The following is a 12,602-nucleotide window of genomic DNA, read 5'->3' on the forward strand; positions in this document are numbered from 1 at the left end:
GTGGGACTCTTCTTTTCAACCCATAAGCCTGAATTATAACTTGGCGAATCCACTGCAAAATAGTCGATTTTGATGCTGCCTGCCCCTTCCTGGGCCCTTCTGGCAGCACAAAGAGTCGGTCTTCCACATCTGAGCTGTCATTTTCAGATAGACTGACAGCTCTCACCACATCGAGAAAATGCAACAATCTGTCTTCCGCAGAATGAGGGTTCTGGAAAAAAAGGAAGGCAGAGTGACATCTTGGTTCAGGTGAAAACTGGACACTACGTTAGGCAGAAACACCATCTTGTCCTGATGAATAATCAAATATGGCACTTTATAAGAAAAAGCTGCCAAGTCTGACACTCTTCTTGCAAAGGTCACTGCGACCAAAAAAACCCATTTCCTTGTCAAAAGGATCAGAGGAATATGCAAAATAGGCTCAAAAGGCCGTCGCTGCAAAGCAGCCAAGACTAGATTTAAATCCCAGGGACACAAGGGCGGCCTAACTGGTGGCGTTATATGAACTACCCCTTGTAAAAAGGCCCAATCCCAAGGAATACGAAGCAATTCGTCTTTGAAAAAAAAACAGTTAAGGCCGAGATCTGACCCTTGATTGTACTCAAGATTGAGATCTAGAATGGGTCTCACATCTCCAATCGGTTTTGGAACCGTGAAAAGATTTTAATAGAAACCCACAAACCACTCTTCTGTCGGTACTTCTACAATTACACCTTGTGACCTCAAACGGTCTAGTGCCTGGAATAAAGATTTTTTAACAGGTCCTTGGGAACATTTGATTTTAGAAATCAAGATGGTGGAAACTCCCAGAACTCTAGTTTGTAGACTAGAGATACAGTGGAATCGACCCATCTGTCCTGGATCCCCTTTCTCCAGGCCTCTGAAAACTGAAGAAGCCTTCACCCCCACCCGAATGAGTAGGGGCGCCCCTTCATGAGGGGGCCTTAGGACCTTGTTTGGCAGGCCTCTGAACCCAGGGCTTTTTCTGTGCCTGTCCTTGCCCTTGAGGCTTACCTCTTGAACCAGACGGTGGAGGCCGTCGAAATTGCCTGGAGGTTGAGGTACCTGGTGCCAGAGAACTAGAAACCTTAAATAAAGGACCCTTATTTTTTCTTTTAACAGGTAAAAGTGCACTCTTACCACCTGAAATGTTTTGGATATACTTATCCAAATAGTCTCCGAACAAATGCCGCCCATGAAAGGGAAAACCTGCCAACAGCATTTTGCAAGAGTGCAAAGCGTGACACTTGCTGAATAGAATCCTTAAGAGCATCAACTGCAAAGCATAAGGCCCTCGGTAGGTCCGCCAACTCTTGAGCAGCTTCCCCTTTAGCAGGAACACTCTAAATGATTCGTTTAAACCGGTCCTTCAAGGACTGACATTCCTATAGCTGCTACTGCAGGTTGTGCTGCTGAGCCAGCTATGGAAAAGGAAGCTCTAAGTAAAGATTCCAGCTTTTTATCTGCCGGATCTTTAAAAACCTGGGCATTGTCTACCGGACAGGTTATGCTTTTATTCACAAAGGAAATAGCAGCATCAACTGCTGGCATACTCCATCTTTTTGTGAATTTTTCCTTCATCGGACACAAAAGTGAAAATCTTTTAGGAGGGATAAAAACTCTATCCGGGTGATCCCAGTCTGCATATACTAACTGCTCCAGCAGCGGGGGCAAAGGGAAAGCATGAGAACTCTGCAGAGGCCGCAAAGAACCTAAAAAGAGCAAAAGGAGGCTTCAGAAACCTCTACTGGGGGCAATTTAAGACCAACTCCGTTAGGAATTGTACTAACACTCTTTGGGATTGAGAAGCGGAAAAAGGCTCCTCAGAGATTGATTCCTATTTTGCCTTCCAAAACAGCTAATGCTGATGTCAAATTGTCCTTAGTGACGTATGTTGAGGCTGAAGCATTGGAAGTAGCCACTATGCCTGACAGCCGTAATGGCTCAAATTGGCCAGTCGCCTCTGAGGGGAGGACAGCACTACGGAAGCATGACTAGGATCCTCAGACGCCGACAGCGGTACCCGTGTGCCCCTTCCTGCTGTGTTCCACACATCCTTCTTTTAGGAAGACATTGCTTTAAGCAAAAAAATTTGAGGTATTCACAATATATATGTACCCAATCCACTGCTGAGCTGTAGTCCAGCTATATTGCTGCTATCACAGCTCAACCAGCAGCCGCGTCTTTAAATGCCTGTATCCATACCCTCACAGTGTGTATGTGCCCCTAGCAGCAGCTTGCTCTGTGTCCATCCAGCAGCCACTGAACTTTCACCCGAAAGAAACTTTATACCCACCGAGCTGCGCCTGTGCCATGTGCTACGTGCACGTCAGCCGCGTTCTAGGCCATGCCCCCCGCATCCTCTGCTCCTCTGCAACCCTTATTAGAGCTTGCTCCCTCGCACGTGCACATCAGATGAAGCAGCCGCTCGCACCAGGAGCAAATTTGTGCGGGGCGAGAGGATGACATGGCAGTAGAGGAGCAGTGTCAGCCGAGATGGACACCGCGATGCTGCCCGCCTCCCCAAACGGGGAGCCGCAGGGGAGCCTAAAGAAAAAAAAAGCATTCCTTAATGCCAGAGAACACTCAGGTATGTGAATAACATCCCACTACCCTCTAGTGGTGAAATACAGGCAAGACATAGGGCTACTAAAAAACCTTTACAGTGAACCATGTGTGTTCCTTTTTGGCCTTTCTTTTTTCAAACTTACCACTCCCGCCGCAGGATATTGCTGAAATATCTCCGCCAGATCCAATCTTCATCCATCACAGCGGGTCAGGTCTCTAGTGGACCATCAAGGACAGGGTCCCCCTTGAACTTTGGGGTCCACACCCTTGGACCTGTACAGCACCCTGACGGGACAGGCTTTGGCTTCTTTGTCTGTCCAAGGGTCCGGATCCCAGGGTTCAGTGCCCAAAGAGGTGCATTACAGGCAAAACCTCATTTCTTCCTCGAGGCTCGGGAACCATTTATCTTGGCCTTCTTTGCCACATCGAATGGATCCAAATGCATAGCCCCTTGATCCTGACAGGACCTTCCACTGGGACCAAAATAATAGCATAGAGCACTAATCCACCATGACCATCACCTTGAAGACACTGGCGAAAAAACGGAGGTACTTCCTGTATGGGAGGGGTTATATAGAGGGGGACTTCCTGTCTTTGGGTGTGCCAGTGTCCATTCATCTATAGGTGGCTTCTAACCCAGATAGTAATTACTATAGCTTCTGTGTCCCGTGATGTACAATAAAGAAACAGTTTCTCCTGAATGTAATCTGTTGGCGCCACCCCCCCCCCCCCCCTCCCTGTCTCCTCCGAGGCTGCAGATGGGCATGGATCAGGCTGCACTGATGGCAATGGTGGGGCTGCTGCATTCATGGCAGTGGTGGGGCTGTTGCATTCTTGGCAGTGGTGGGGCTGAAGATGGGCACTGATAGGCACTTACCCTTATTTTGCTTCACAGTTCTAGATTTAAAATTAGTTTTTTCCTGAAACTCCCCTCTTAAAGTGAAGGTGCGTGTTATACGCCGATAAATATGGTATATCCAAATAACACTCCCGGGCTCATCTCTTCACAACACACAGCCACAAATGCAGGAGAATTCTTGTTGGGCAGGGTATTAGTGCTTGGACAAACACACTTAGACCAAATTTTAATGGTTCAAAGAATGTTAGGAAAAATGGTCGTCCCTCACGCATGTTCACTTCATCAAATCTGGCCCTCTTTGAAAAAAGTTTGGACACCCCTGGCCTAGGGGGTACCTATCAAAACTAGGTACTCCTTGGCCCCCCCCCCCCCCATAAAAATGTTCCAAAAAATTAAGGGTGGGGGGGGGGTTCGGAGGCAGAAAAACAGAACTTCTTCTTTTGAGTGAAGTTCCTTTAAAGTGAAGGGAATGAGTCACATGCGCCCCCATATCTAGAAGTAATGGATATTTTTTTATTTTCCAACAGCTGAACAAAGGGATGAGGGAGCAAGGGAGTATGTGTTGCTGGTGGGGCTGCTATTAAAGGGAAACTGTTGCTTTGGCCTGGATGAACCAATAACAGTTTAGGCATTTATTACAAAAGAAAATTATAATCCTGTTATCTACAGTATTTAAGAAAATCATTAAATACATTTTTGCACTGGACTACATGAGTACCTAAATCAGTCTTTATAGTAGCCTCTTGTAAGCCCCTGCACAGCAGCACTCACACTGGGAGTAAGAGGGACAGCACCAGCAGCCAATCAGGGCTCTGCTACTGTAGGAAGGAGCCCAATAATAACATCTTCAGTGTTTTGATAATACTTTATTGTCCAATCCCATTATGGGTATGTCCTAAACAAGACTGTATTGCTAATCTGCAGTGTAGTACATAGGAAGTCCAGGGCCCAGCTATGCTGCCTGGCAGGGGTGTCTGAACTGCAGGACTGGCTGAACAGAGATACTTTCAGAGATAAATTACTTTTCATATAACTATTTCAGTGATACATCTAGTTGCCTGAATGGAGTTCAGCTTTAATGCCAGAAAAAAAGATTTTAGACTCTATGTTATGCAGATGTAGCGAGACAGCAGGTTGTAACAAACCCTCATCCTAGTCTCCCTGCGGAGCACATAGACTGCACAGACAATGAGGAGACAGACAGATCCTCCCGCCACCTCTTACCGGATGTCTCTATGTAGTAATGAGTGATGGCTTTCCAGTGATACACAAAGTCCTCCTGCAGCGGCAGCGATGGGGCGAGCTGAGAGAGAAAACACACACAGGTGAGCTAACACTCTAATGTCGCATCACAGTGTCACATTATTTTTACACAGTTTATACATCTCTGACATATTCCGCGGTGCTGTACAGAAAAAACTGAACCAAACACACCAGTCTTTGCATCAGAGGATCTTGCACGCTAATACCGCCCCCCACCATACACCTTAGTCACACACTATTATTTATATCCATGAAATGAGGATGGACATGTGAACTCGCCAGCTGGCAGATTGCACTCAGCATTCCCTATGGTATAAACTGTTCCTGTGTCCAACCCCACCCCCATGTGCTTTCTGCAAGGAACCCCCAAGTGACTGAAATATGTCAGTGTGAGGCCAGGTACAAACAGATATTTTGTAATCTTATAAAAACACAGTCAGAGTCATGTTCTGTATTGACAGAGGTTTTGTCTTATTCTCGCAGTCCCCAGAGTGCCCTTAAACTCCAGCCTGGGAATGCTGAACATAGCCTTATGGGAGAGGGCTGTGGCCTCCATTTAGGGTGAAGTGACAGGGTCACTTCCAGCCCCCCCTCCCCTTTCCCCCCCCAAGTCACCTTAAACAGTGTTAATGTCATCCTCTTTGTCATGTGACAGTGCTGAAGACTGGCAACTGCCCATTGAGACCTGAGCACTGCATGATGGGAAGTCACATGATCTCCCATACCTGCTGCGCATCCACAGAATGGTGAAGGGAGTGCGAGGAAAAGGGAGCATAGGTGGGTGGGATGTGTGCTAGTAGGAAACAATGTCACTTTGCTCTGACGGGTTCTTTCATGTCATTGGAGCTTGTAATTACTTGTAAAAGCATTACGCATTACTCAGTAATGAATAAGCACATGCATCTGTGTGAAACGCGTCTACCATGATACATTTGCTACTGTCCTCTGGTGTGCAACAATTGTTTTTATGGAACAAGATTAAAAGGACTTCCTTTGCTACTTTGGTGTGCAGCCATTCCTTCTTTTCACTAATATTTTTTTTTTTTTTTTTTTTTTTTTTTTTTTTTTTTTACACACTAGGTTGATTTCTCCTCACTTCCTGTCCTGTAGACAACAGGAAGCGAGAGCAAATCTCTCTATAGTGAGGGGATATCCCCACAGGAAGACATCCCCTCTAATTCTTTTCTGGTGAACTGAAACATTTTGGATTTTCTAAAATGTTCTGCCTCAGTGACACCAAGACAAATAGGAGTGATGACAGACAGAAAGCACTTCAAACCCCTCCACACCACTCCATTGAAAACAAACAAACATTTATACAAAAATGGCCAAGGACACATTTAAACATAATGTTAGCCCCGGTTCACACAGGGGCGGCACGACTTGCAGGTCACCTCACCGAGGCGACCTGCACACGACTGCCACGGCGACTTGCAAAACGACTTCTGTATAGATGTCTATGCAAGTCGCCGCCAAAGTAGTACAGAAACCTTTTTCTAAGTCGGAGCGACTTGCGTTGCTCCTATTAGAACGGTTCCATTGTACAGAACGGGAGGCGACTTGTCAGGCGGCTAGGTCACCTGACAAGTCGCCCCCGTGTGAACCGGCACTGACTCTCAGCACATCAGCTGTGAGGAGTTCTCTTTATAAACAAACGGCATTCCCCAGGCACAGGGATCTGGTTCTATGTATAGTAATGGAGTGTGGGGTACCTACAATCATCCACAGCAGCACCCTGGGAATATTGGAATTATACTGGGGAAGGGGGAGTCTATTTGTAGACGATATATCAAATTAAGGCTTTTTACTAGTCATTTAAATTGACTTGATTTAAATCAAATCCACCCTGGGGGTGTATATATATTATTGGGGGTATAGAGGTATAATATGGGAGGGGGGGGCGCATATATAATATTGGGGGTATAGATGTATAATATGGAGTATATAGGTATAATATGGGGTGCATATTTAATATTGGGGGTATAACACTGGGTGTATAGAGGTATAATATGGGGTGTATATATAATATTGGGGGTATAGAGGTATAATATGGGGTGTATATATAATATTGGGGGTATAGAGGTATAATATGGGGTGTATATATAATATTGGGGGTATAGAGGTATAATATGGGGTGTATATATAATATTGGGGGTATAGAGGTATAATATGGGGTGTATATATAATATTGGGGGTATAATATGGAGTGTATAGAGGTATAATATGGGGTGTATATATAATATTGGGGGTTAGAGGTATAATATGGGGGGGGGCATAGAGGTAAAATATGAGTTTTATATATAATATTGGGGTATAATATGGGGTGTATATATAATATTGAGGGTATAGAGGTATACTATGGGGTGTATATATAATATTGGGGGTATAGAGGTATACTATGGGGTGTATATATAATATTGTGGGTATAATATGGAGTGTATATATAATATTGGGGGCTAGAGGTATAATATGGGGGGGGGCATAGAGAATATTGGGGGTATAGAGGTAAAATATGAGTTTTATATATAATATTGGGGTATACTATGGGGTGTATATATAATATTGGGGGTATAGAGGTATAATATGGGGTGTATATATAATATTGGGGGTATAATATGGAGTGTATATATAATATTGGGAGTATAGAGGGGCATACATAATATTGGGGGTATTGAGGTAAAATATGAGTTTTATATATAATATTGGGGTATAATATGGGATGTATATATAATATTGGGGGTATAATATGGAGTGTATATATAATATTGGGGGTATAGAGGTATAATATTGGGGTATAATATGGGGTGTATATATAATATTGGGGGTATAGAGGTAAAATATATGAGTTTTATATATAATATTGGGGTATATGGGGTGTATATATAATATTGGGGGTATAGAGGTATAATATTGGGGTATAATATGGGGTGTATATATAATATTGGGGGTACAGAGGTATAATATTGGGGTATAATATGGGATGTATATATAATATTGGGGTATAATATGGGATGTATATATAATATTGGGGGTATAATATGGAGTGTATATATAATATTGGGGGTATAGAGGTATAATATATGAGTTTTATATATAATATTGGGGTATATGGGGTGTATATATAATATTGGGGATATAATTGGTGTATGAAAATGTACATATCATCATATTTGGGGGGTGATGTCTATATTGGGGGTACAATGTGTATATACAGTGCTGTGTATGAGATAGATATATAAACACACACAGGTAATACAGAGAGAGATACATGCACACACACAGAGCTCTGTAGGAGATATAGATATATATACACATTGTGTATAGATGGTAATGATTATACACAGTGTGGGGGAGGGGAGCCCCCTGTATATACACACACCTGGGATGGGGGGTATTATCTATATACAGTATATACACGGATCTCTCCCCCCCGGTCGGTGTACACATATCACACGGAGGTCGGTGCGCTCAGTTCCGGCCACATCATCACTGCGGCCTGCGCTCCTCCCGGATCCCCGGACTATAGTACGCAGTGCACCGCCTCCCCCCTTCCGTTTCCCGGCCTCACTCACCGCCTCCACCGCCTGCTGCAGGATGGAAGAGATCCGAGAGAACATCTTCCGCTTCTGCTGCGCCAACCGATCCGACACCGGCCGCCTCCCCGCCAGCCTGACACACCGACCGGAGCGATACCGACACCTCACACCGACCGGAGCGGAACCGACACCGACCGACTGTCCGCCATACAACACACACAGCGCCCCTGGCGGACAGCTCCGTACACTGCACTACGACAGACACACAGCGCCCCTGCTGGAGGTAAATGTGCAGATAGACTGCACTCTTACACACACAATATATATATATATTTTTTTTTTCAATGAGCACTGCGCTTATGACACCAAAAATAAGTGAAATATGTGCTGCTACTTAAAATAGTAATATATCAATCATCAGGTGAAAAAAAAAAAATCAATAAATGCAAGAACATTTATATAACATTTCCACAGTAGCGCTCAAATAATATTATTGGACCAAAATTCTAATAATATCCTAAAGTATGTGAATGTCCATAAATAAATCGTGAAAATATGTTGCAATTCCACACGTATAAAAAGCAGTCCTTTTTGAATAGTGCAGAAAATTATATGTGAATAAACACCGAAATCCTCCACCCGTGATAAACGGGAGATCAACCCCTTTAAGAAACACGCTCACCAGGTGCTGTTGCCATTCACTCTCGTGTTTGGCTAAATAAGCTCAAAGTATATTGGAGAGTCTCCTGCAAACGCCACACTTCATTCAGTTAACTGGCTATAAACTCCACATATAGGGAATAAAATAGAGGCCGAAGCCTCCAATAGTGTAAAATCACTTAGTATAATAACCAATGTGTTTAAAATATATATTGCACGTACATCAATTCGAATTAAGATCAGCTTTTTGTCACATGGTACAAGCCAGGAGGCTCTGGGCTGCATTCTCACCACTCCACTCGCTGGACGTCAGTTTGACATAACAGACTAAGCGCACAGTTGCTGTGTAGCCACGAACTGACACGTTTCGTCACTACCAACTTCATCACAGGGGGTGGTGACACAGCACGACAACCATGCTCAAATGTCCTCCTCCTTCCTGATTAGCCAATAGGTGCTCTTCCCAGCTTCAATTAGCATCAGAGCACATATGTTACTAAGAATAAATTACTACTACTAAATTGCACTATTGATCCCAGAGTCTCCTCGTACGATCTGTCGGCGTGGTCAGCTGCTAAGTGAAAACACCCTTCAGACATGCCGCAGCTTCATCCATGTGTGCAATTAATCCCATCATAACTAAATACAGATTAAATGGGGGAAATACACCTGATGCATCTGATGATTAAAATCATAATGCAATGCAAACAGCATTAAGCTGACCCATTATACAGTGAGTGTTAGAAAATCACAAATACATGTCAGCGTCACTACTAAAGAGATAACATCCCTTCAAGACTTGGATGCTTCCTCCATATGTGCAATTAACCCCGTACTCGTGGGATACTAATTGCCTAACCACACTGAGCTATATTTAATAGGTCCCAACACCAATGTTTTTTCTTTTTAAAAATAGGAGCGATACTAGTGATTTTACAGAGATATCAGAATTACTTATAACTAAACCAATAATGGAATAGTTATCAATAATATCATTCAAATAACCATAAAAAATAAAATTAGAAATATAGATATTGGAACCTTCACAACCACAAATTATGTATTAAATATAAATAATCAATAATTACTAATGAAGCAATTCCGGTCTAGATCAATATTTAACCCATCAGGACTCATTGTCTGCGATAGGTTAATCCATTTTATTTCTCTCTTGGATAGATCTCTCACCCTATTTGATCCCCTCCAAGATGCAAAAACCCTTGCTACACCCCAAAACGTGGAAGGATCTCTGGCGTGATACTCTCTATAATGTTCAGAGACACTATGATATCTAAATCTCTTTAGGATATTGTTTACATGTTCCCCAATCCTTTTTAGGGTGCGCTTAGTCCGTCCTACGTACATGAGCCCACAAGGGCAGACTAACGCATAGACATCATGACTAGTGTCGCAAAAGTCAGTGATCTCATAATCATGGCCTCTATGAAATGCCTTTTCACATTATGTCCAAGCGTGGTGACCTGCTTTACATTTACCCCAAGAAATTTTTGAATCCCTTCCGACCAGGCCAAAAAGTTGGTCTGGTGGGGGGGTCAAGTATCTATTTTACCACACTGTCACCAAAACTGGTGTCTATGCACTGGGGGTCCTAGTAGATGATGGGCTCAGCAATGGCATGCAATGCCAAGCTGTTGCTAACAAAGCAAACAGAATAATGGCATGCATTAAAAAGGGGATCAACTCCAGAGATAAAACGATAATTCTCCCGCTCTACAAGACTCTGGTCCGGCCGCACCTGGAGTATGCTGTCCAGTTCTGGGCACCAGTCCTCAGGAAGGATGTACTGGAAATGGAGCGAGTACAAAGAAGGGCAACAAAGCTAATAAAGGGTCTGGAGGATCTTAGTTATGAGGAAAGGTTGCAAGTACTGAACTTATTCTCTCTGGAGAAGAGACACTTGAGAGGGGATATGATTTCAATTTACAAATACCGTACTGGTGACCCCGCAATAGGGGTAAAACTTTTTCGCGGAAGGGAGTTTAATAAGACTCATGGCCACTCGTTAAAATTAGAAGAAATGAGGAACCCATCCGGTGTGGCTGATGGCTGGGCAGGAAGCCGAGTGAGGGCAAGATAGTCCCTATTCGGCTCTATGCCCTTGGAGGACTGGAGCGAGGTCTGACGTCACTTTCGCTTCTCGGGCATAAACAAAAGATTTTTTTTTCTATTAAAGGCAAAATGTCTTTTTTTTTTTTCTTTTAAAGGTAAATGAAACGGTAAATGAGAAATTTGGGGTCTTTTTGACCACAGATCTCTCAATAAAGAGGACCCGTCATGCTTATTTCTATTACAAGGGATGTTTACATTCCTTGTAATAGGAATAAAAGTAATCAGAAAAAAAAAATTAAAAGGGACAGAATAAAAAAAAAATAAAATAAATAATAATAATAATAAAAAAAAAAATTAATGCGCCCCATTCCTCCGTGCTCGTGCGCAGAAGCAAACGCATACTTAAGTCGTACCCATATATGTAAACGGTGTTCAAACCGCACATGTGAGGTATCGCTGCGATCATTAGGGCAAAAGCAAGATTTTTGAGTACGCAGTTTGTCGCCATTCCACGAGCGTGCGCAATTTTAAAGCGTGACATGTTAGGTATCTATTTATCTACTCAGTGTAACATCATCTTTCACATTATACAAAAAAATTGGGCTAACTTTACTGTTTTGTTTTTAACCGCTTCCGGACCGCCCTACGCATATATACTATGGCAGGGCGGCTCTTCAGCTGTACATGATTTTGTTTCCTGGGTTCTGCGGCATGTTGTGTGGACACAGCGGGAGTCAATCAGCAAGTCTGGCAGACCCGATGTCCGCCGGGACCCGCCGATCGTTCCCGAGGCAGATGGCCATTTTGTGACAGGAGAAGACAGAGATCTTGTGTTTCTCCTAAGCAGGAACACGGATCTCTGTCTTCTTACAGTACAAGCACCCCCACACACAGTTAGCACTCCAATGGGGAAAAAATTAACCCTTTGATCGCCCCTGATGTTAACCCCTTCCTTGCCAGTGTCATTAGTACAATGACAGTGCAAATTGTTTTAGCACTGATCACTGTATTAGTGTCACTGGTCCCCAAAAAAAGTATCAAGAGTCACTAATGCCCCGTACACACGGACATTCTGACAACAAAATCCATGTTTTTTTTTCTGACGGATGTTGGCTCAAACTTGTCTTGCATACACACGGTCACGTAAATCTTGTCGGAAATTCTGAATGTCAAGAACGCGGTGACGTACAACGCGCACGACGAGCCGAGAAAAATGAAGTTCAATAGCCAGTGCGGCTCTTCTGCTTGATTCTGAGCATGCGTGGAACTTTGTGCATCAGATTTGTGTACACACGATTGGAATTTCCGACAACGGATTTTGTTGTCGGAAAATTTGAGAACCAGTTGTCTAATTTTGTGTGATGGAAATTCCGATGGAAAATGTCCGATGGAGCCCACACACGGTCGGAATTTCCGTCAACAAGCTCTCATCGAACATTTTCCGTCGGAAAATCCTATCGTGTGTCCGGGGCATTAGTGTCCGATTTGTCCACCGCAATGTCCCGCTATAAGTCGCTGATCGCCGCCATTACTAGTAAAAAAAAAAAAAATTCCATAAACAATATCCCATAATTTGTAGACGCTAATACTTTTGTGCAAACCAATCTACGCTTATTGGGATTTTTTTTTTTTTTTTTTTACCAAAA

The 12,602-nt window shown here is 43.4% G+C and overlaps 1 pseudogene; it reads right to left on the bottom strand.

The window, feature by feature from the left end:
• LOC141105755 (FHF complex subunit HOOK interacting protein 2A-like) overlaps window positions 1-12,602 on the bottom strand; it is a 107,115-nt pseudogene that overhangs the window by 6,221 nt on the left and 88,292 nt on the right.

The sequence above is a fragment of the Aquarana catesbeiana genome, linkage group LG08 (genome assembly GCF_042186555.1).
Source record: "Aquarana catesbeiana isolate 2022-GZ linkage group LG08, ASM4218655v1, whole genome shotgun sequence".
Taxonomy (NCBI): domain Eukaryota; kingdom Metazoa; phylum Chordata; class Amphibia; order Anura; family Ranidae; genus Aquarana; species Aquarana catesbeiana.